General features: G+C 45.0%; 1 protein-coding gene across 3 annotated transcripts in view; it reads left to right on the top strand.

The window, feature by feature from the left end:
• Positions 1–15,640: 15,640 nt before the first annotated feature.
• CAMK1G (calcium/calmodulin-dependent protein kinase IG) overlaps positions 15,641–15,961 on the top strand; it is a 30,273-nt gene continuing 29,952 nt past the window's right edge. The window contains exon 1 of one of the 3 annotated variants that reach the window (XM_011975832.1): positions 15,641–15,736. The gene's annotated coding sequence lies outside the window, so the exon portion shown is untranslated. Of the gene's footprint in view, positions 15,897–15,961 lie in introns of all 3 variants that reach the window. The other 2 variants (XM_011975833.1, XM_011975835.1) reach the window with 2 other exon arrangements.

Genomic DNA, 15,961 nt, shown 5'->3' with positions numbered 1-15,961 from the left:
GTAGTCACTCAAGAGCCCAGGCCCACATAGGTCCCCCCACCCACCTTATAGCTGCAACTTCTGGAACATATGACCTTCTTGTTGCTGTGACACAGGAAAAGAACCTGAAGAATCATGTTTGGGCTTTTAACTGTCTCAGCCCACAAGTGAAGACATAATGCACTCACATTTCATTGACCAGAGCTACTCACATGGCCCTGCCCACATTCCAGGCAGGAGTCTTCCATGTCTCTAGAAGAAGTGGATTGGATGTTAGTGAACACTTGTACTTGTGGGGACAAGAATGACTTTATTTTAAATGGTAATTCATCATGTAGCTTCTGACTAACCCCGAGTCCAGGAATGCCTCCAAAATGTCTAGTTGATGTATTACTCTTTATGTAGGGACACCTATTCATTAAAAGTTTCCTCCAAAACAACTCTTGTAGTTACAGAAATCAAAGGCTATGACACCCATAGCCATCTACACATCTCTTCCAGAGCATGTATGCTTTTTCTTCAAGACATCAGCCCTGGGTCTGGGGGGTGTTGTGGTGCAGAGATCCACCTGTCTTGGGACCACCCAAGACCTTGCTTCTGCCTGTGAGTTCCCCCTAATAAATCATTCAGAACTGACAAACTGGATTTGTCTGCCTCTTTCTTTGATTACTTGGCTCCTTCTGCATTTGAGGGTCACTTTGTACATACAGCCCTTTCATGGAACAGTACTGTCAACCATACCACCCAAGCATATCTCTTTTCACTCTCAAGAGCATGCATGATCACAGCAAAATGGGGTGGCGGTTAGCGGGGACAAATATTTGGCCTATAAGTCTTGGTCATTTGATGATGATGATGATGATGATGATGATGATGATGACAGAAAATAAGTACTGAGGGCTCACTATGTTCCAGGAACTGTTCTAAGTAGTTTTTGTGTATCAACTCATTTAACCATCACAGTAACCTTACATGGTAAGTACCATTTATACCCATTTTATAGATAAGGAAACTGAGGCACAGTGTGATTACATAGCTCACCCAGGTCATAGAGCTATAAGAGACACAGCTGAGATTATAATCCAGCCAGTCTGACACCAGAGTCCATGCCTTTAATCACTATTCTGCTCTATCACTATCCAGCTGACTTTATTTTTGAAGATAAAAGGAGACTATGGTAGAAGGCCTGGTTATTATTAATAGATAAGTGAGTAGTTCAAACCCAAATAACCCAAATACAAACAGTTCTACAGAGAGGGAATCCCCACCCAAGCATCTCTACTGATATCCCAAATATGCCCTAAAATGTCAAAATGGGATCCAGTTCCAACAGAAGGGCTTTGAGGGTCCACACGAGTGCCCCACAGTGTATGGAAGGCCATTCAGGTAGTATCTGTTCCCCCTAAAAAGCACACTCTTCCTAGTAAATTGATCGGGAAGATGGACAATTTTTTTTTCATTTCTCAAAGAATTGCCTCCCAGGTCATACAGATGCCCCTTAAGAGGGGAGCCAGGAATATTCTTATGCCCGCTTTCCTCCCTCTTTCCCCTCTACACTTCCCCTTGGCCCTATTTCATCTGGAAAGACTACAAACTGTAGAGTCCCCACCCTGACCCAAGCATCTACTCTTTCTCTACCCTGGTGGGCCAGTGCTAGGTTCTTATTTGACAATATCATCGTAAGCAGCTTTAAGTCTTAGCATCAGTAAGAAAAAGCAATTCTTCAGGTTGAAGCATCTACACAAAAAATAACCCTTTTCCCTACTGATTGTGATAGCCTCTTATAATTTCAATGAGTATGCTATTAAAAACTCTGTTTCTTTATTCTGTCTCACCAAATGCCCCTTCCCCACAATAAATTGGGAAATGAAATATATGTAAATACACGAGAGAGAAAAATCCCACCTGGACTCCCTGGATTAGATGAATTTGTTTTCCTCATTGGTGGATGCATAGGATTTAGCTGCAAAGAGCCTCTGGCCAGCAGAGGGCGATAGTCTCATAGCTTCAAATGTAAGCTACAGGTCTGCCCTCAAAGGTATCTCGCGGGGAATGCTCCCTCATCAAGAAGAATCTGTTTAATCCGAAACACAGGATGCTCTATGGTTCTTGTTAGTGCCTCAAATGGAGTCAGTCAGTGGCCTCAAAATGTCAGATTTCCGCCCTGGGTTTTACGAGTCTCTCATTTCCTGTTTTTCTTAATAAAACTTCAAAATCTCCCTGGCAATGATTTTGAATCACTAGAGTTTTCAAGAAATCTGAAAATCCTATTTCTTTTGGTTGGACAGCCATCAAAGATACATGTCAGTCATTCCAACCATCTCTCTCTCTCTCTCTCAATCACACACACACACACACACACACACACACACACACACAGTCAACATTCACAATTCTTGCTGACAGCTCAAACCCATGTCTGCAACCAGAGATACCACAGAGAAGAAGGAATGGTTGGAAATTGACTAAGCGCTCCAACAAGTTATTCTGCATCCACGATCTGTATTATGAGAGGTCTCTAACCTGCTCAGAGGTGTGCTTAGCGTTATTAAGGGCACATGGAGTAGTGGCTAAAGCAATTCTCTCTGGTCTGGTCTCTAGGTGGTTAAAGGCATGAAACATATCTTTCCTCTCTTGCAAGAGTACCTATCAGATGGACCAGCAGTGGGGATTGTGCTTTGGAAAAAGGCAACAGCAGCCCACTTCTTGGCTGATTCTGACATGGAAAGCATATTGCACCCACAGCTCCTGAAGGGCACCCCATGAGCTCTGACTCAGATTGAAAGAGAAAAAGTGGAGATCCAAGATTTCACGCTGTCAGCGAATCTGTGTCTGGAGAGGGCGGCAAAGGCAGGCTTGGGATCCTTGGGAGCTCTCCCTCCAGCACTTAAGCCGGGAGGCACACTGAGCCCCATAATTCCTTACTGCAGCCCTGCCCAGCCGAGCAAGGTTCCTGCCCTAGAGTTCAGTCTTAACCATCACCAAGGAGGTGCATTAGTTTGCTAGGACTGCCTAACAAAGGGTCACAAACTGGGTAGCTAAAATGATAGAAATTTACTGTCTCACAATTCTGGAGGCAAGAAGTCTGAGATCAAGGAGTTGGCAGGGTTGGTTCCTTCTAAGGGCTGTGAGGGAGAATCTGTTCCATGTTTCTGTCCTAGATTTGGGTGATTTGCTTGCGATTTTTTGGCATTCTTTGGCTCAGAGAAGCATCATCCCTATTTCTACCTTTATGTTCATGCGGCATTCTCCCTGTGTGTGCCTGTGTCCAAGGACATCAGTCTTACTGCGTTAGGGGCCCACCCTCCTCCAGTATGACCTCATCTAAAATTAACTAATTAAATCTGCAATGACCCCACTTCCGAATGAGGTCACATTCTGGGGTACTGGGGGTTAGGACCTCAGCATATAAATTTTGGAGGGACACAATTTACCCCATAATGGGAGGGCATGCCTCCCCTAACGACCAACCCATCTTCCAGGCTAGATGGGGATGCCAATGGTCAGGGAATAAAGCAAGCAAAAAAAGCCACATACATTAATTAGATGTTATTTATTTATTTATTTATTTTTAATTTATATTTTTAGACAGAGTCTCACTCTGTCACCCAGGCTGGAGTGCAGTGGCACAATCTTGGCTCACTGCAGCATCTGCCTCCTGGGTTCAAGTGATTCTCCTGCCTCAGCCACTCAAGTGTCTGGGATTACAGGCATACACCACCACGCCCAGCTAATTTTTGTATGTTTAGTAGAGATGGGGTTTCACCGTGTTGGTCAGGCTGGTCTCTGATTGGTAAAATTTTAAGAGTGACGTGTTCCATCAATATAGCAGGGCTAGGAAAGAATGGGAATGGGAGAAGGACAAAACGAGAGGAAATCAGACCAACTCAGAGGCTTCTACTAAAGTCCAGGCAAGAGATGATGAAGTCAACCCATGAAGAGATGGAGAAGAACATGCAAATATAAGAAATATGTAGGAGGCAAAATCAGCGAGGCTTGGAGGCTTGTTGGGTGTGGCAGAGTAAAGGAGGGTGGAGAGTGCAAGTGGCTCAGATTTCCAGGTTGGATGGTGGAGAAGACAACGGAGGACACAGGTGGAGGAACAGATGGGGAGGAAGATGTCAGGGTCATTGCATGGCTCCGCTTCACCCCAATCCTTCATGCTCCCGGCTTCACTTCAATATCTAATATCTAACGGTTTCTCACTCCCCATTTAGGTGCAGTTCTGGACATGCCGAACTTGAAGTGATTGTAGCACGGAGTGGTGTTCATCCCTGTCTTCAAAGAATTCATGTTCTAATAGAGAAGACAGACATGTATGATCCAAATATGCCTAGACTCAACTACTTACAATTCCACAGTTCATGCTCCACAATCCCCAAATTCAAAGTGCCCTGGAAATCTAAACAGAATTTTTTTAAATATAAATTTGAAGTAAGTTCATTTGGCAGCAAAACTGAACTGAATGGACTTGAGCTCACGACTTGACTCATCAACTGTGAACACGGTAGGTTCTACACAGAAGTCGTGCCGCCCATTAGAGTCACATAACGGGGAAATGAGCACTTTCCAGCAGAAAGGGGGTAGAAGTGTATGCGCAGAAAGGGGCAAGGGTACTGTTTGGACCTTGCAAATGTTTTCCATGCTCATCAGATCTCACTGGCTGTCAATATTGCATTATTCTTCCTGTTCTATAGATAAAACTAAGGCTCAGATTCATCTGAAGTCACCCGATGGGGACTCAAATTTAGAATGAAAAGCTCTTCTATGAGATGAGAATTTGCAAAGAGGTGCTAGGACCTGAACTGTTTTTATTTGTTTGTTTGTTTTGTTTTGTTTTTTAGATGGAGTCTCACTCTGCCGCGCAGGCTGGAGAGCAGTGGTGCAATGTCAGCTCACAGCAACCTCCGCCTCCCAGGTTCAAGCAATTTTCGTTCCTCAGCCTCCTGAGTAGCTGGGACTACAGGTGCGTTCCACCAAGCCCAGCTAATTTTTTGTAGGCGCGGTAGCTCACGCCTGTAATCTCAGGACTTTGGGAGGCTGAGGCGGGCAGATCACGAGGTCAGGAGATTGAGGCCATCCTGGCTAACGTGGCGAAACCCCATCTCTACTAAAAAATACAAAAAAGTTAGCCAGGCATGGTGGCGGGCACCTGTAGCCCCAGCTACTCAGAGGCTGAGGCAGGAGAATGCCATGAACCCGGGAGTCGGAGCTTGCAGTGAGCCCAGATCGCATCACTGCATTCCAGTCTGGGTGACAGAGCAAGATTCTGTCTCAAAAAAAAAAACAAAAACAGAGCAAGACTCTGTCTCAAAAAAAACAAAAACAGAACAAGACTCTGTCTCAAAACAAACAAACAAAAAAACAAACTAGAAGTAGGCTCTGTGAAACACAGAGGAAGCAGGTAGTACCTGCATGGATGGTTCATCAGTGTCTCTGCTGCAGGTTTCATATGCCAATTCTATGCACAAAATGTCTAATATTTAATGGTGGCAGGAGGCAGATTCCCTCGGGATTCCATCAGATGCTAATGTGCCTTGCTGTGTTTAGAAGGCTGGGATATCTGTGCCTGTGTTCCCTTTTTGGAGAAAAGAGGACAAAGCAATGGTCATGAGTTTGGCCTATTGACTTGTTGGCTCATTGTACCCTCAGCTCCTCAGCTGCAACTGAGAGCACTTCAAGGCTATGTTCCCAGCAGCAGACTCAGCATGGTCCCAAGCCTGGACACCAGGACCATCTTCCTTTAAGGACCCTCAAAGCCCTTTTAGTTCAATGTTCATAAGACTCAATCAGCATCCAGCCTTTCTCAGGCCCAGTGCTCAATTGTGTATAAGCCTCTGCCTTGCTCCCACAACCAGTTCTCCTCCCTGAACCCAAGATTCCCGTGTTGCCATCCCTGCATTGAAACTCTGCCAGGTATCCAATTCCACTAGGACAAAGACATGTCCTTGCTCTTTGTTTCCGCCCTCACCTTGGGCTTGGAGTATTGCCTTGATGGCTCTTGCCCTGAATTCTCTCACCAAACCTCCTCATGCTACCTGCCAGCCTGCTTCCTGAGTTTTAATTTACAATTGTTGGATGAATTAGTAAATTACTAGCTGTTATACACTGGGTAGTTAAAGCCACAGAATCTACTCTAAGGGCTCAAAATTTAGTGAAATGGATTAATTTAATAATAGAAAATTTTGCATATAATGGAATTATGAATGAGGTATTGTCAAATGTTGTAGAGAGAGAGAATTATTTTGTTACAGAGGATTTCATAGAGGTGGCAAGATGTGAGCTGCTCTTGAAGCATCGTTAGGAATCCTCTAAACAAAAAAGGAGTGAACACTCCAGGCAAAGGAAATGGCCCATGCAATGGCACATGGTCTGAAAATCTCAGATACTGTCTTCTCTTAGACTCCCTATTCTATGGGAGCACTGCTCTATGCACACTTGTTGTGATGCCTCACCTCGCCTCTCATGGGAACTGTGGGATGTGACGATTTGTTGGGCATAGCACCCATTCCCTATCACAACCCTCTCTAGATACAAAGCTCCTTCTGGTCTCTAAATCTTTCCATTTTCAGCTGGGTTACAGGCTATGATAAGATCAACCTTACCTTACGAAGAAATGTCCAAAATGCCTGGCCTGGGCTTATTTCACCGGCTGACACTTGCAGAGCTCCCTAGCGCTACAAAAGGAACAGAGCCTGCCTTGGTGCTGCCCTTTTCTTCTGCCTTTGAAATCTGCCTTCTCATGCGTGAGCCCAGGAAAGGACAGATGACTCTCCTTCCCCTTTCCCTTCTCTCCCCTTCACACCATCTTGCTGCCAAACAAGGGGCTGATTTCAGTATCCCCATTTAGGGGCCTCTGGACCCCAAAATCAATCAATAATTTTCTGGCATCACCACATCATCTGGCCTTGCAATCTTCACAAGAATATAATTCTTTGTCTCTTTGCAATTCTTTAGGCTGGTTGTTTTTCCTAAGGTTTTGGAAAACCTGGGCAGACCGTTCTTTCTGCTTCCCTCCACCTATTGTGGGAAGGTAGAAATGCTGAAAGCTGAGATCAAAACAATCCATAACAAGGACTGGCAATGCCAGCCTGCTTTCTGTCCTCATGCTGAGGACTCGTCTCCAACATGGAGTGGAAGGAAGCAGCCTTGGATCTGGAGTGGCTATTGTGCCTCGTTTCCAATTCGCTGCACAGAGAAGGAGCCAGACCATTGTTCTCAGCCTGCAGTCCTTGCTCTGGAAGCACTGTGCCTGCATTCCACCCCTATGCAAGGTTCTTTCAATCCATCTCTGAAGGTCAAATGTGGACCATGGCACTGAGAGCACTCAGACAAGAGATCTGGTGTTTAAATCAAGCAATTGTTTCCTTCCTCAGGAGTAGATTATTTCTGCTGATTTCTATTTATCATCAGTCCTATTATTTAAATATTCCACCTCAGGAACAACAGCAGAGGAGAACATGCAGCTGGTGATGCTGCTGCTCCTTCAGAAATTCTCCACCTCTTGAAAACCTAGAAGAAGGGAAGAGAGAAGGAGGGTGGGAGTGAGAGGAGTTCACCTCCTTGCAGGGGATGCAAAGGGAGAGTACAACTGGAAGAAGGATTTTCTTGTTGCTACTCTCCCTAGGGCCAGCTGGGGCTGGATGTGTCCCCAGAAGGTTGTCTGGCTCCCAAGTCCTAGGCATTCTAGTTGTTCAGGAGTCCTGGATATCACCCTCCCAAAGCCATTATAAGGGGAAGGTTTTGTCTTTCATTTGCCTCCCTCTTTCTGACTAAGTCCCCTAACTAGAGCATACATTGATTGGACTCCTTGGAGATGAGAGTGCTCGGGAGCTCAGGAGGGTTCCTCTAGACAGTTATCCCAAGAGGTAAAGGTGCCTGTAACCTCTAAATCACAAAATTTTTAGCTGAGATCTCACTATACATGGAAGTCCTCTGTCCCAAACCTCTGGCTTATGGGTGAGCATGTGTATGCACCTTCTCGCCTTCTGTGCAAACACTGTCCCCTCCTTAACCCCATTTGCTCCCTTCACCCAGATCTCTGGAGCCACCTTACATACCACATTGGTCTCTGCCTTGTCTCAAACTGATTCAAATCCCCAAAGCGTCCTCTTCCTGAGTGCTTGTCATTTTCTAAGCAATTCATATGCATTATCTTATTTAGCGCTTATGACCTTCTTACACCCAATTTATGCTAGAGAAACTGAGGCTCAGAAAAGTTTTTAAAACTGTCTGACTCAGCCTCTGCACTAAAGTGAGTCTCAGAAAGGTATGCACATATTACAGAATGTCAGGATCTATCCAAGGAAGGCATTCATAAAGGTCAACTATTCACTCAGTAGAACTTTCCAGAATGCCTGTGCCATGCCTGCTCTGTGATGGGCACTGTGGGGGACAGAGAAGACTCTCAGGCAACCCCTGTGATCCCACTGAGTCCTTTCCACAAGTGAGGAGGGGGCCCAGTAATTGTCCCTGGGAAGTCTCCAGAAGGCTGACTTGCTGAGGAAGGTTGCGCACAGCTCCCTCTTAAGGCAGAAGAGGGAGATGGGAGGTGGGGGAGCAGCGGCAGTTCACTGCCTGCGCATAGCCTTACCCACAAGAGACACCTGCAAATATGTGTTGGTTCTTAAAATATTAAAGAAAAGGAGCAGCAGTTACTGCCCGTATCAAAAATATGATCCTCCGGGTGTGCAATGGGTTACCGCGTGGAACTTATACAGAAGAAATGTGGAGAATTATGAGGCAAGGCAGAAGGAGGGGTTGGTCAGACACAGTGCTACCAAGAAAATAATCCGTTCTCCCCACCAGTCAGCCATTGGGGAGGACACAGGAACCTCTGGGCCTGTTGCTAGACAGGACACTGTCACTAGAGGGCAGTGCAGCTCATTCTTGGGCGTGAGGGAGCCTGGCCATCCCATCTCCCAGAGAGCAATCCTGCTGGGAAATCGCCGTGCCCCAGCGGAGCGGGGCAGCACCTGGAGGTAGGTAGACTCGAGATTCTAGGAGTAGGGGACAAAGGTGACATTACTTTTGATGTTTTTATACACATTCTTTCGTTTTATTTGACCCTGACAGTAGACTCCTGGGGTAGACTGAGATCTTTAGCCCAATTTGACAGATGAGAAGATAAATCATGAAGGTTAGACTCATCCCAGGTTACCCAGCTAATAAAGGTGCCATGGGACAGACGCCAGGTTCCCTAAGCCCCAGTCACAAGTTGAATCCAGGGCTGTCTGTAAACATGGACTAGATTCCTTAGCGAAATTCTCACCATTGTAATTTCTCCCTTTGTTATTTATGTATTCCCTAGAGGGTTGGGAAGAAACAGAAAAACAAGGTTAAAATGGAATCGCTCAATTAGATACTTTGTAAGCAGCTGTGATAAAAGTTTGGATGAAGCAAGGGATACTCATGACTACCCACTTCCTTTGACTCCCCTCCTGCTGGCCTTTCCAGGCCACACCCTGGTGACCTTGGAGAGTCATTGCAAATGCCTCTAGCTCTGGATACAGAAATACATGTGGATAATAAAGGATGCAGAGGTGAAAGGTCCTCCAGTCTCTGCTGAGGACCAGAAGCAGGTTCCCACATAGGAAGTGACTAGGTCATAGCCAGAAATCAGAAGCGGTAGGTGATGAGATTTATCCTGCCCTCCGCCAACTCTTCCTGGAACATGACATAGACCCAGGCTGGGGTCATTTGGGAATATGATTTCAAGCAGTAGAGGTGATAGATTCTTTTAGCACATAGACACAAATCACACACATGAAGAGAGGGTCCGATGGTCAGATGAAAATCTACACGCCTTGTAGATATTCCACGTGCAAGATCCCTTGCTACCCCCACATCACCCAAGGTACAGCTAGACATAACCACGTGCTTGATGAACCCTAGCAGAGGCTGAGGAGGAGGATTAAAGAATCCGGGAAAGAATACATAGGATGGAGAGGCCAAGGGAAATAGGAGAAAAGAAGAAAGTCCAGATGGGAAGAGCTGATACCTTCCTCTTAAGCAGAGTGGCCATGAGGACCCAGGCAGACATCCTGGATGAATGGCCCAACCCTGACACCCAACTCTCTGCAACATCTAAAGAAATTGGAAGATGCAACACAAACCAAACAATGGGCCATTTTGTACATTTTTCAGGATTCTGTGTGTCCTTGGGGGCAGCCCATGGTAAGCCTGATATGGTTTGGTTGTGTCCCCCACCCAAATCTCATTTTGAATTGCAGCTCCCATAATTCTCACATGTCGTGGGAGGGACCCAGTGGGAGGTAATTGAATCATGGGTCTGTGCCATGCTGTTCTCGTGACAGTGAATAAGTCTCACGAGATCTGAGGATTTTATAAAGAGGAGTTCCCCTGCCCAAGTTCTTTCTGTTTGCCTGCTGCCATCCATGTAAGACGTGACTTGTCCCCCACTTGCCTTCTGCCGTGATTGCAAGTCCTCCCCAGCCACATGGAACTGTCAGTCCATTAAACCTCTTTCCTTTATAAATTACCCAGTCTCCGGTACATCTTTATTAGCAGCGTGAGAACAGACTAATACAAAGCCCATGTATTTATCATCCATTGTACTCCTCCTCCCTTACACAGTGTCAAATGGCAAATGGTGTCAAACTCAGGACACACCAGAAAACTCTCATTTTTAGAATTTATTTAGCCCTTCAATTTTCATGACTTTGTGGAAGTGTAGAGGTCATTGACGCCCGGTTTCTACCCTCAGAGAGCTTATCACCTAAGGGGCAACGCTGACACGTATCATGCCAATTTTAACCCAAGCAGAGTAGGGCAGGTACCATTGCAGAGATGCTTTGGATCTTGCCATTGCAAGAGCTTGGGAGAAAAGAGAAAGAGAGACATCATTTGCCTGTGGACCGAGGGAAGGATGCTCAGGAGAGGAGACTTTTTAAAGATCCAGCTCAAATAAAAGAGCATTTCGCAGGCCGCAGGAAAAATGTCGTCCAAGACACAGCAGTGTAAAATGTCTATTCCTGGAAATACTAGCAGTCTGGTGTCTTATTTTTAACATAAATAAATACTAAAGCAGCGAGTCTTGCATTGATTCACGCCTGTGAGCCAGCCCATCTATGGTCCTATAATTTCCATTCCCTCCCTCCAGCCCCCATTCCCTGATCGGGAGCACATTCTATTCTCTGTTATCCAACCTCCAACTGGAGATATGTTTTGAAATAAGTGATATTTGCTCTTTGGTGGCCCCTCTTCTCCCTCATTATCTGTCCTAGCATGCCTTCAAGGCCTTGCACAATCTGCTCCTTTTCCTACCTCACCAGCTGCGTTTGGGTTACTCTCCCACTACTCTACCTGCCCAGTCACAATGCGCTACTCTGTCTTTCCCCGGCAGGTATGGCTCCTTTCCACCCCAGGGCCTTTACACATGCCATTTTTTGGTTTGTTTTTCTGACTTCTCATGTAGCAAATTCTTTCTCCTGATTCATTTTCCCTTCCCTCTTCCACCCTGGCACATCGCCATGTCTTGTCATTTGGCTGTCCAGAAAGCTCAATCTGGAGATCTAATTAAATGTAAAAGACAATGCAGAAAGGAGGTGACGCAAGAATCTGCTCTTAAACAGAGGAAGGATTGCTCTGTCCTCATGAGCAAATCTCCCTTTCATCCTCCTTATATGAAACCTTAAGAGGACCCCTTATTTTGTTTACTTGGAGGGGTAAGCGTGGTCCGATAGGAGGGATGGAGGTAATTATCAGGTTCCATATGGCCACTTTCCCCTTTGCCAATGTCACCTGTGACATTGCAAAGCTGTCTCATCATTTCCAGTATGGATTTTGTGTAGGTATTCAAACCTGTGTGTTTTCTTAATTCTACCACACCCACCACTGACGCCTCCCAAATCTGGTCCCACTTATCCTTAATATGCAGATTCTACTTTTTCTATAAAACCTTTCCTGATATCTCCATCCCGCAGAAATCTTTCCATGATCCTATCTCTGGGAACAACGTAAATTAATAGTACCTTATTTAGCTATTGAATGATCTCCAATTGTTATCCTGTAGCTTGTCTTGTCTCCTGTCCTGGGCACATAGTTGATGTTTAATAAATATTTGGTCAAATTGCCAATTGAGAAAAACATACAGATAAGGCCATTAAAAGAATATAAACTGGGCAAAACTGCAACCATGCATGTGCATGTGCGTGTCTTTGTGTAGTGCATGCTTGTACGTGTTCTGTAATGACAAAAGCTCTCTTCCACGTCCTTGGAGACATTACCAAATGCCCCCTCAGTTCTCTAGTCATCCGTTCTAACATTTGAGCAATGGGTGCTCTGCCTCCTCCCTACGCCTCCAATGATTGGCGTATGGCTTGGTCAGTGCTTGCAAGGAGAGCTGGCTTCTGACCTCATCGTTAAGAGGCAATGCTTTCTCCTCTGGCGCCAAACATCTGCTGAACCTATTTATGTTTCCACAGCAGAGAATTCATTCCTGGCCCTGTGGCTTTTCAAGACCAGCAGGGTGCAGGTGAATTGGAGAGAATGGGAAGAAAGAGAACTCTGGTGGTCTGATGACAATAGACAATTCCTTGCCCGATTCATCCTTTCATCAGAGTGACCTACAAGGTGCAGAGTTGACTGATGAATGTACTTGGACAGTAAAAATTGTATGAACATACGAACTAGGTCTGGTTTCAGATCCCCAATACTTAGTATACAGTCAACACTTGATAAATATTTAAGGAATGAGTATATGTATGCGTGTGCTGGGAAAGTCTTCAGAGAAGCAGAATTCAGCTTCCTCTAGAGATGAACTTTGTCATGTGTGTCAATGCCCATGGGCATTACTTAGCTGTCTTAGGCTGTGATAAACTCCCCAGCTCCAGAGTGTGCAAACAGGAGGAGGACAGCAGCTTAGTCAGGGATGCTCTACCCAGAGAGTCTAGGCAATAAATGGGATGTTGTATCAATAACAATAATATGCTATTATTCCTACTTTCAATACCAATAATAGTTACCGTTTATTAAGTACTTATATATCAATAGTTAGCAAATCATCTCTTACTTAATTATGATGACTATCAAAGGCCTTTCTACCCCTGAGGGTTGATAAATCTATCAGGTCCAATAAACATTTGCAGAGCCAGGCACAGGAGGAGGATGGAAGAAAGAAAAAAGAGGGGCAAGAAATACAGGCAGATTCACGGCCCTTAAATAACTCTCAATTCAAAAAAGGAGACAGGAAACAAACTAGAATTCAAGGCAGAAAAAGATTAAGAACTAGGAAGAGTTGTAGACAAAAGTTTTGGGAACAGTCCAAAGGGAGAGTGATCAGTTCTCAGTGGGGTGGGAAATCTTAGAAGGCTTCCTAGATGTGGAATTTTTGAATCTATAGCATTTTTATAGGCAGAGAATGGGGAAAGGGCATTTTCTTAACCAACAGATCAGGATAAATGAAGGTCAGGAGTTTTGGTGTGAGTGTTATCTTAGAAATAAGTGTTTCATATGGTGAGGCTGGAGTGTCACATGGGTAGAAAGAGAGATGCAGTGGAGGGAGAATAGCTCTGTGCCCGATCCTGGAATGCTTTCAATGATGGCCTGAAGTGTATGGATTTTATTCTGTAAACAATGAATGTTTTTGATGAGGAAGCAATATGTTTTATTGAGGTAATTCTAGAATGAAAGTTACATTGTATATTGTCTTAGTCTATTCAGGGTGCTGTAACAAAATACCATAAACTGGTGGCTTATAAACAGCAGAAACATATTTCTCACCATTCTGCAGGCTGCAAGTCCCAGCAAATACAATGCCTGATGAGGGCTCACTTCCCGATTCATAGAAGGCACCTTTTCTTTGTGTCCCCCTATAGTGGAAGGAGCAATGCAGCTCTTCGGGGTATCTTTTATAAGGGCACTGATTCCATTCACAAGGGCTCTACCCTCATGACATAATCACCTCCCCCAAACCCCATGTTTTAATACCACCACACTAGTGATTAGGTGTCAGCATATAAATTTGGATGGGGACATAAATATTTAGACTATGACAGGTAAAGAATGATCACAGCTAAATTTTATTAAGTGCTCACCATGTACGAGCCACTGTTCTAAGCAGCTGCATTCTGTCTCGCTCCACCCTACTAGTGTGTGAAATAAGTTTAATAATTATGCCATTTTACAGATGGAAAAACTGAGGCACAGAGAGGTTAAGCTACTTTCCCAAAGCCACATATCTGTCATTGAAAGACCCAGGAATCCAACCTAGAAGTCTTCCCCAGAGCCACTTTTAAATATCCTACTGCACCACCTCATCCTATGCTATCACAATTCTACCTGGGTGGGAGGGTGAGGGCTTGAACTGAGATTGTAGAGGTGAGTATTTCCTTGCATTCACATAAAGAAATACCATAATAAAAGTGGTCACCTATAGAAGGCAATATCAGGGTCAAGGGACAGACAAGGAGTAGAAGGGGGTGACACATCTCAATGTACACCTTTTAATATGGTCCTTTTCTTGCCCATATGAATGTGTTATTTGTTCAAAAAACAAGATGACACAAAAGAAAGGGTACAATTTAAAAGCTAATTTCAAGGAACAAATGAAAGTGCATAAGAGCTGGATGGGTTTGGAAGACAAATGAAACAGGCAACACAAACAAAACAAACCCTGGAGTTTCTCACTTGAGTGTTTGGAAGATGGTAGCCCACTAGCCTAGCTGGGGAAAAGAGGAGAGTGGGTTTGAGGGTGGCCATAACACATTCAGTCTTGTTCTTAGGTGACAGTGGACATCTGGATGTTGAGGTTGAGCATGGTAACCAAGGTGGGATGTTGACCGGGGAGGTTCTCATGAAGATGGTAATGGACCCCGTGAGTAGATGGTAACCTTAAGGAGAGAGTAGAGAAGGAGAAAACAAGAGAGCAGATGACAGAGGTTAAAGAAATCTGCACTAAAGGGACTGCCCCAGAGAAGCTAAGATGGAGACTGTGAAGCCTTGGTCAAGGGCCAGGATGGAGAGATGAGTACAGGAAACAGAGGGAGCAGAGAGTTTCCGGAGCAGGGGAATGATTTCCTGGGGTCTCATGGGTTAGGACTGAGACAGGTTCGGGGATCAGAATGCTGAGCTTCCGGAGGAAAGGAGACATATCAAAGATATTGAGTGCGACTGTCCAACTGAAGGGCCCCTTGTGGGACATCTAAGGCCCTTTCTCCCAGTTCTGTAAGAGATAACAAGCAAGGTGGACACTGAGATGTCTTCAGTCCCTACATGTCAGCCAGTGTAGATGTTCTGTTTTTCAGGGAGAGGTTTTTAGGCAACATACGCCAGCACCTGAGTGGTTAAAAGGGAAACTGAGGCAGACAATCCTGGAAAGCTTATCTGATTTTTTCTGTCATCACCCATTCAGGATAATGGGAACCTATAATTCGATATGTTTGCTTTTCATTCTTCCTTTCTATCTTTTCATCACACACATCAATGCAAACACAATTGCACACACACACACACACACACACACCAGGCAAAAATGCACAAGCATTTTTCTGGATAAGACTCATTATTGCTCGGTGGGAGGGAGGGAGAGCAGAGCCGAGGAAAGGAAAGAGAGATGCAAGCCACCCTAGCTACTTTTACTCCCCTTTAAGGCTGCATGGTTACGGTCCTGGGAAAGAAAACTCCTGCATTCCTCCCCTTTAATTGGGTTTATTGTTAAAGCACTGGAGCAGCTAATCCTCACAGACCTGTAGGAGCTGGAGTGGGAGCCCAAGCAAGATTCTTGCCGAGTCCGTGGGTAAGATGACCCTGCTTCTTTTCTTGGCTTTAGGGGGTCTCCTTGCTTAATGGGAAGCTTGCAGCACCTAGCGAGTGGATTTGAAGAGCCACTTTGTAAGCAACTTGGGCATTTATTTCAGCCCCAGTTCCAGGCTTCCCTGACTCTTTTGGCATCAAGGGTAAGTTATAAGTGTCTTGGAAAATAAGTCTGAATGGGAGTCCGGGTGGAGCCATCTGTCCATCA

The sequence above is a fragment of the Mandrillus leucophaeus genome, unplaced genomic scaffold (assembly GCF_000951045.1).
Source record: "Mandrillus leucophaeus isolate KB7577 unplaced genomic scaffold, Mleu.le_1.0 Scaffold159, whole genome shotgun sequence".
NCBI lineage: Eukaryota > Metazoa > Chordata > Mammalia > Primates > Cercopithecidae > Mandrillus > Mandrillus leucophaeus.
This window is presented reverse-complemented; position numbering and strand designations above follow the sequence as displayed.